The sequence below is a fragment of the Mugil cephalus genome, chromosome 23, assembly GCF_022458985.1.
Source record: "Mugil cephalus isolate CIBA_MC_2020 chromosome 23, CIBA_Mcephalus_1.1, whole genome shotgun sequence".
Lineage (NCBI taxonomy): Eukaryota > Metazoa > Chordata > Actinopteri > Mugiliformes > Mugilidae > Mugil > Mugil cephalus.
This window is the reverse complement of record NC_061792.1, coordinates 14,228,930-14,234,929: the sequence shown is the minus strand read 5'-3', so window position 1 is coordinate 14,234,929 and position 6,000 is coordinate 14,228,930. Positions and strand designations below refer to the sequence as shown.

Here is a 6,000-nt window from a genome sequence, read left to right as displayed (position 1 = left end):
TCTATGATTTTTTCATTCAAAATACTATTGGACTTACTATACGATGACCTTGTTATTGGACATACTATATCATGACTTTTTTTATCACACGCTTTTTATCACATACTATGTTATGACTTTTTTGTTGCATACTAATACTTTTTTTTATCACATACTCTACTTTGACATTTTTTTTGTAACTTGTAACTCCTGCTGCTAGTAGACATTTATTTTATGTCATATTGTTTGACTGTTTGATAATTGTAGACTAACATGTTTTGTTCTAATCTCTCCAGGAGGAGACGTGGCCATGATGGTTTCCAGGACTTCACGTGAAGAGGAGGATCTTTACGCTGCAGGTAACGTATATTTTTTATAGTTTATTTATATCTGTCCCTCTGTTTGGAGGGACAGATATGTTTGTACTGGACCCCCACAGCTTTTCCACGTGCGAGATAATGAAGGCCCTCCCCCCTCTGTAGACTCCTCCCATGAATCCCTCCCCCTATGCTGACTCCACCCACTAAGCCTAACCCCTCCCACACTGTCCCTGACTCCTCCCACCACACACTGATGATTGTGTTTGTTAGAGCCGGACGCCGGCTCCGAGATCGGCCTCCATGACCGAAGATGTCCATCATTCCTCAGGTCAGCATTTGTCTTTTAACTGTAGAAGCAGCGTGTCCCTCGTTTAGGAAACGTCTAATCTGTGGTGTCTCCTCTCGTTCTGCTGTAGGACCCTGTGCTGTTCACCGGCACCATGAGGAAGAACCTGGACCCGTTCAGTTACCACAGCGATGAAGAGTTGTGGAGCGCGTTGCAGGAAGTCAGTGACACGTCTCGAATACAAGGCTCACACAATGTGTTTATATCAAGCTACATTTAAACGTTGGTTCCTCCCTGTAACACGGAAACCTGTTCCTCAAGAATAATATATAATTATAGCCAGTGCAAGTTAAGTAATGTTCAACAAGTGGGACAAGAAGGGACAAAAAGTTTTATTGCCCCTATAGGTATTGCTATGTTTATGTGAAAGTAAAAGTTATGTAATTAAGTTAGTTAACTAATTTCTTTCTTAAGTTACTAAGTAACTTCTTTCATTCATAAGTTACTTTCAAGACTTTTAACAAGTTACTTAAAAATGTTTTTACCAACATATTAATATGTTACTACTTTAGTAATGAAACTTCATAATCTTTACTATTTTAGTAATGATGATTCATAATCTTATATAAATGTTGGCTAATTCATTTTCATCAAAATTCTTCCATCATTTTTCTTGTTCTCTTTTCTTCCTTTGACTCTTGTTTTTTTTTTTTTCTCTCTTCTCTCCCTTCACTGTAAAACTCCAGCCTGTCGTAGTTCTGGGTCCCATAACCTCCTCCTTGTGTTGCTGGGAAAGCGCGGGGGAGGACACGGCCCCCCCCCGGCCTGCTACTGCAGGGATGTTTGGTGGATCCAGGCCCCCGGCCACGGATGGGAATCGAACCAATCTCTTGCGACTTCCAGTCGCGGTTGAAACCCACCACGCCACCGACGGCCCTTCACACTTGAACCTCCTTTCTGAGCGCTTTTAAGTCTTCACTTTGGAATCTGGACTTCAAAACACACCGACCGTGATAAGATTCGAACCCATGACTTCTAGACTGCCAAGCAGCCTCCTAACAGCCCGCGCTGTTTCACCAGACAGGTGGTTGAATGACGTCTACAACATTTGACTCTTCACTTTGGGTGTTGGACTTTAAAAGTCTCCAGCACCGATAAGATTCGAACCCATGACCTCAGAGTCTCCAGACAGTCGTCTATCAGCGTGAGCTATGTGACCACATGGTTCTGACCTTTCTTACAGCTTTTTATTCTTCACTCGCGGTGGTGGACTTTAAAAACCACTGGACGTCATAAGACTTGAACCCTTAAGACTTAAGAATGACAACACCGTCCTCCAACAGCCTGAGCTAAACTTTTATAGTCATTTTAATATTTCTGAATGAAGTACTGCAACAATTTTATCGTTTTCTATAAGTGAGTTTGCATTTTTGCAGAAAGAAATTAAGACAGTCACTGAAATGTAACAAATAGTGGTGGAAGAAGCGCTCAGGAGTGAGGACCTGATGGTATATGAGGGATGACTCTGGTGGATCATACCACAGTTTCAGGTCTTTGAAAAGACGCTGGTCTTTCCACAGGGCTGCTGAAATGTATGGTCTTCAGCAGCTTTGTGGGCTGAAACAGGTGCGATCCCCACATTTTTAGGCAATGGCAAGGTGAGAGGAGCAGAGGGGGTTCCTGGGGAGACACAGGAGGAGGTGGCAGATAACACTTAATAAAAAGAAAATAAAATAAAACACGGTAAGTTAAATACAGAGATATGATAACAATCTACTCAAGAGCAGCTCCTGTTTCAAGTGTAGTAGAGTATGTTCTTACAGCTGTAGCAGTGGAGGCAGAATGGAAGAAGCTTGATACAGGAACAGGAGAAGGAGGAAGAGACACAGGAGAAACAGTGTGTGTCCAGGTGGTGACACTTTTCTTTTCGTGGGGCTTGTGATGGGGCTGGATACATCAGAGGTCTGAGGGAATGAAGGCACAGTTCACATTATATGATGACCGTAGATGGTAATGAATGAATGAATCTATCATTATTGGCACAGCAGTCAATAAAACCAAATCAATTAAACATGGAATGAATGCATGAAAGCCCCACTATAGTTACTGCTACATGAAAACAATAACAGTGTACCAGTGTATTTATTAAATCAAAGTCTATCTATGTATCATTCTCTTTACATTACCTTAGGTGAATGCTTCCCAGCCAAACTTAAGTTTGGCTTTAACATGGCACCATGAGAGCCACTAAACTGTGGCTTTGTAAACTGACAAAAAGAAAAAAATGACCTTAACTGGGACATTTTTTTATAGTTGAGTATATTAATAATCTCATCTCATCTCATCTTCTGTATCACTTAATCCTGCACTAGGGTTGTGGGGGTTGCTGGAGCATATCTCAGCTGGCATCGGGCGAGAGGTGGGGAACAACCTGGACAGGTCACTAGTCTATCACAGGGCTAACGCAGAGACACACAACCATTCACTCACACTCACACCGAGGGTCAATTTAGAGTCACCAATCAGCCTAACGAGCATGTCTTTAGAGGTGGGAGGAAGCCGGAGTTATATTAATAATAATTCTAATAATAATGTAAATATCAGCATTACTTACTGATGCCAAGGTTCACCACTAGCTGAGGAGACATCCTTTGGTGGTGAACCTGCAGGTAGAGTCCTGGCTTTAGCGTCTCAGCAGGTGAAGGCCCTGGCTGCTTGGCTGCTGTACATGAGGTTCCTGGATGCACTGAGACAGGGAGCGAAGTGGAAGGCTAGAGGTTCACGGACAAGATAAAAAAAAATTGTAATACAACAGTATTCAACACCAGCACCTCATAAGAGACTTCAGATACGTTCTTTACATGAAAACCACATTTACAGCTCTGTGCACCTCCTACAGTGACATCTGTCCCCTCATCTACATTGGGCATTTTTCAATCTCTATGTCTGACAGCGAATAAGAAGGTGTTCCCTTTAAATACGTCATAGCTTTACATTTAATATGATACACATATCACTCTGTCCAGGTTTACCTTCAGATATAGATCATGCCACTTCTTCTGCCGAGGTGCTGGTCTGTTTCCTTTTGGGGATTTTTTTCAGATTTTAGAAAAAATAAAAAAGTTGGCTCCGCCTCCCACAGACTCCGCCCCTCCAAGGAGTCGTTCAGCTCTTGATTCAACTCCCGACTCACTGAGCCGTTCAGTCAGTGACTCCCTCAACCTGAAGACTCTCAACCTCAGACTCTCCTCTGGACTCTGGAGAAGCTTTGAGTGTTGGACCAGTGAAGCAGCTGAAGACTGAAGACACAGTCTCTCAGTGTTTTTACAGCCACTAACCCTCCACCTCCAAATGTCTGAACCTTCTAACAGCCACAGCTCTTTGAATTCATCTGGAGATCTTTAGTTTAACTTTTAAATTCACATTAGCAGAAGAAACATTTTCAGAATTTCATCTACGAATTAAATCTTTTCTTCACTTGACAGATTCCTGAATCTCAACATTATTAACTTTAAAGCAACATAAACACAGAAACACATCCAGCAGCTTTTTCTCTGCAGGAACAAGAGTTCACACACACCATCTAATTAGTTACAGCATCAAATGCTTCAAGAACTCAACAAGGAAAAATTTCACATTTATGAAAAATATGATTAAGAAAATATTTCAGATTCAACTAAGTGAAACAATGGAGTTTATCACTTTATGCTGCAGATCCTTATTTCCTCCAGAGGTAACAACAAAAAATACAGAAAGATGAATGAAAACTCAGCTACTTAGAGAACAAACAGTGACATCATATGAAAACATGTACTAATATGAGGAGGAGCTTTTACACTGGAGAAGAGCAGGGACCTGATTTCTAAGGTGCTTCTTCACTGTACAGTTTATCTTTATGTGTTTAGTGTTGTTCATCGGGATTTCTGGTTAACATTTAGTTTTTCTCAGGAGGGATTTCTCAACCTGAATCTTTCCGCTCAGATCATCTCGTCCAGGTTAATGTCTGTGGTGTCGTCCTGAGGCTGCTCTGGTTGTTCTGATCCATCAGCATGTTCTCCACCTGCAGTAAACACACATCACGTTACTCTTCTTCATTTCACATCAATCAAGTTGGTTTAATAAAAATGCACACATCTGTTTGAAATATAGAATGATGAGACCTGCACCACTGACTGTTCTCCTCAACATCCTGCCACGACATTTACAAATCAACAACATCTGTGGACAGATTTGGAGATTAAAATTTATTAAATTGTTGTTTTCAAGTCTTGGCTTGGTACTGTATGGACATGTTAACAAATTAATACTACAGAATATTTAACCCAAACAACACACGCTCCTCCTCGTTTAGCTTTAAAGCTAACAGGTAAACACGAACAGGAAGTCAACTTTAACACGAAATATCACTGTACCTGGACATAACTCTCGATATCTACATTCATTTATTTATTTCCTCTTCATAGAGTCGCGAGTTCATTTTAGGAAAAACAACGTTAACTTGAGACCGAAGTTACGTTGCTAACTTAACATAAATCAGGTTAATTAACCGACACCTGTTCGTTACTTCCGGTTTCGTCTTCTTCGGCATTAAAATTACCTGTAATGGAGATTCGTCTCCATCTAGCGGTGAAATGATGAACTACACGATGTCGTATTAACAACACAGGGACAAAAACATCATTTTAATAGACACATAGAACTGTAACTATCACTGCCCTCTGGTGGACACTTATAGGAACTACAGGACATCATTTTAATAGTACATCAGTTGAATAGACATAGAACTGCATAGATACATGCATGATATATATATATAAATCAACAATAACAAGATGTACACTGTAAAAAATACCAACAGGAGACACACCTTAGGAATTAAGTGCATCATCACCTCTTCTCTGGATGAACTGAGTACTGGTCACTTGTCACTGCTGCTGTGTAGATGTCATGAAGTTTGAAAATGTAATTGTGAGAAACATGTAGCTGACCTTTTAATAGTATATATTTTTAATCTATTGGTATAATGTAGATGTTACTATATGAAAGAGCATCAGAGGTTGTATCCCACAATGCATGAACGCAACCCGTCAACCTCACAATTCTTCGTCAATCTTGCGTTTCTTGAACCAAAGTCTAGGACTGTCTATTAAAAGCAGAAACAATACGATGATAAAAGTCTTATTTCTCTAAACAAGTTAAAATCTGTCTGAATCCCTGATGTTGTAACTGATGTCCCTGACTCTAGACTGCAGTAACCGTGGTTACAGAGCCCAGCACACACCTCAGTAACAGTAACATATGTACACACACAAAAACAACCATGCAAGAGTTGGTGTCTTGCTAAGGTATGAATGTAAAAACTAGTTTGTTACCGTTTTAACATTCAGAGCTGTTTTTGTCACAAATAATATATTC

General features: G+C 40.4%; 1 long non-coding RNA gene across 2 annotated transcripts; it reads right to left on the bottom strand.

Annotated features, from left to right (window-relative positions):
• Positions 1-1,935: 1,935 nt before the first annotated feature.
• On the bottom strand, positions 1,936-5,201 carry LOC125000723. Of its 2 annotated transcripts, XR_007111369.1 has the most exons (6): positions 4,998-5,200; positions 4,549-4,645; positions 3,618-3,884; positions 3,200-3,356; positions 2,407-2,549; positions 1,936-2,265 (listed from the first exon to the last, which is right to left on the bottom strand). It is a non-coding gene; the product is annotated as an uncharacterized LOC125000723 (long non-coding RNA). The 2 variants fall into 2 exon arrangements; XR_007111368.1 differs by having other exon boundaries at positions 3,618-4,645; positions 4,998-5,201.
• Between the last annotated feature and the right edge of the window lie 799 nt (positions 5,202-6,000).